The sequence below is a fragment of the Frankliniella occidentalis genome, unplaced genomic scaffold (assembly GCF_000697945.3).
Source record: "Frankliniella occidentalis isolate FOCC.00 unplaced genomic scaffold, Focc_3.1 Scaffold41, whole genome shotgun sequence".
NCBI classification, from domain to species: Eukaryota; Metazoa; Arthropoda; class Insecta; order Thysanoptera; family Thripidae; genus Frankliniella; species Frankliniella occidentalis.
The window spans coordinates 374,665-376,801 of record NW_026267171.1 but is presented as its reverse complement, the minus strand read 5'-3'; the positions used below and the strand labels follow the sequence as shown (position 1 = coordinate 376,801).

The 2,137-nt window shown below is 56.2% G+C and overlaps 1 protein-coding gene across 1 annotated transcript in view; it reads left to right on the top strand.

Annotated features, from left to right (window-relative positions):
- The window catches only part of LOC113217038 (glutamate receptor ionotropic, NMDA 2C-like), a 31,556-nt gene that overhangs the window by 28,905 nt on the left and 514 nt on the right, over positions 1–2,137 (top strand). The gene's annotated exons all lie outside the window — the stretch shown is intronic.

Below are 2,137 nucleotides of genomic sequence, written 5' to 3'. Positions count from 1 at the left end.
CCCCCCGTGAGCGTAGGCCCTAGGCTAACCCTCTGCTACGGAATGCCTATAAAGATATTGTCGTAAGGCGGTGGCCGGGCGGCCGCATAGCGGTCGTGGGTCGCGCAAGTATGTTCACCAAACTTGTGAGAGCGCTGAGATCAATAGGGTACATTCCGCTTTCAAGACGATCAGCGCCCGTGTATCCACTCTGGCGGCTGTCAGACGGTCTCTGTACGTCCTGTTTGGGCGCGACGTAACTGTAATGAGTTACTGGGTGGGGGTGTCGGCGGCTTGTCTGTGCCGCCGCAGATGTAGGTGGAGTCGCCCCGGCACGCCATACGCCCCGCGGAACGCCCCACCCCGTCCCACTCCGGCACGCCTTCTCCGTGCGAGCGTTGTTATTAAGGCCAGGTGAGCAGCGGCGCGGGGCCATCGCTGCCCGTCAAAGGCCGCCCCTCCGCCCGCTCCTCCGCCCCCGCTTCAGTTCCGGGCACGCTCTCACATTGCACAGGACACCAGAGCAGGGCTCCAAACACGCCGGCGTGATGTGCAGTGTGTGTGCCTGTTGTTGTGTGGTTGTGATATGGCGGGCTTTAGGTCTGTCCATAATGATCTCGTGTTATGTCTTTGAACTGAACTATGTAAGCCCGCCGTGCCTCCCACTAGTTCCTTCTAGCCGAGGTCTGGAAGTTACTGTATGAGTCAGCAGGCACTATCAGATCATCTAATCTGCCTTTATGTCCTTTCGCCTCGCCTGCCATGGCTTCTTGTTATCCCCCCCCCCCCTAATTTGGATGAATCAACAATTTTTTAAACCACACACGCACATACCAAAAAGCCATAAAAACCTGCCACCGCTTGTTGCGGCCTGCCCTGTGTTATTGCAGGGAAGAGAGTGGGGAGGAGAGGGGCACTTTAGTAGAGACTGTCTTCTAGGGGAATGTCTAAAAACCTCTGCCTGATGAAGCCCGTCTACTTATATACCAGGTGGCTGACTCACGCCTCGCACTTGTGTAGTTATACTGTACCGCATGCGCGCGTGCGTGCGGGTTGCCCACTCGCACGGGGCCATAAGGAGCCTTGGGCAGCAAGGATAGCCAAACCCACGCGCACTCGCGCATGCGGTTCAGTATAACTACGAAATAAGTGCGCGGCGTCGTGAGTCAGCCACGTGGTACAACCACTCCTCTTCTGCTTTCGCAAGATTGTGCCATTTACCCAAATTTCGGCCGGAAAAGGCAACCTTTCATGTTTCTTGCTGCGTCGGTTCGCGATGGGGCTCCACTCCGACACCAGCGGTAACCAAACGGGCGGTGGCAAGAGCACGCGACGAGTTCTTGATCTTCAAATATGTACTCGGGGTGTTTGTCTCGCCTCTCTGCCGCTCGTCGTCGCAGGGAAAGGCAAAAAGAGGAGAATTTCTATTCCTCTCTCAGCTGCTTCCCTTCTCGAGCTCGCTATATGCCCCCCTCGGGCCCCATGCACGCGCCGTGCACACCGCCGCCCTCGTGGAAAGAATCTCCCCCGACGTAAGCCGGCCCTCAGTGCCCCCCCCCCCTCTAATACCAGCCGTCCCCTCGATACAGCCATATCGCCGGGTCCTGAACGACCCCACTGCGGTGAAAACACGCCCCCCTCCCCCCCAACCCATCTTTCCGATCGTCACGTATGCAGCCTCTCTCGTACATTTGGCGCCGCGCGGTGCATCCATGTCGTGGTGTGTTCCCAGTACATACGTAACTACGGAAAAACACCGATCGGCCAGGGTTGTTGTTTTTGCTGCTCCTTTTTCGCTCGAAGCCGTTATGGAAATATGTTTCCTGCATACTTCCTGGTGTAACATCACCAACCCTCACGCCAATGCGATGGAAATAAGCGAGAATCGAGTTCACTTTGTTGTGTGAATAGAACCGACTCCACTTGTCTCTCTTGATCTCATTGCGCATTTGGTTAGGATCTCCATCATGGACGGAGGAATGGAGAGGAAGACAAGACATCGGGGAGGGGGAGTGGTCACAGTAATATAGAGCCTTTTAACCGTATCCGTTGTACCATTTGATTTTGCACGAGCCGGAATGTCCTCCTTGATTGAAATTCATCGGGAGGGGCCGTGCCGTCCGCAGTCTGATGGATGAGAGCCTCCCCCCCCTCCCCC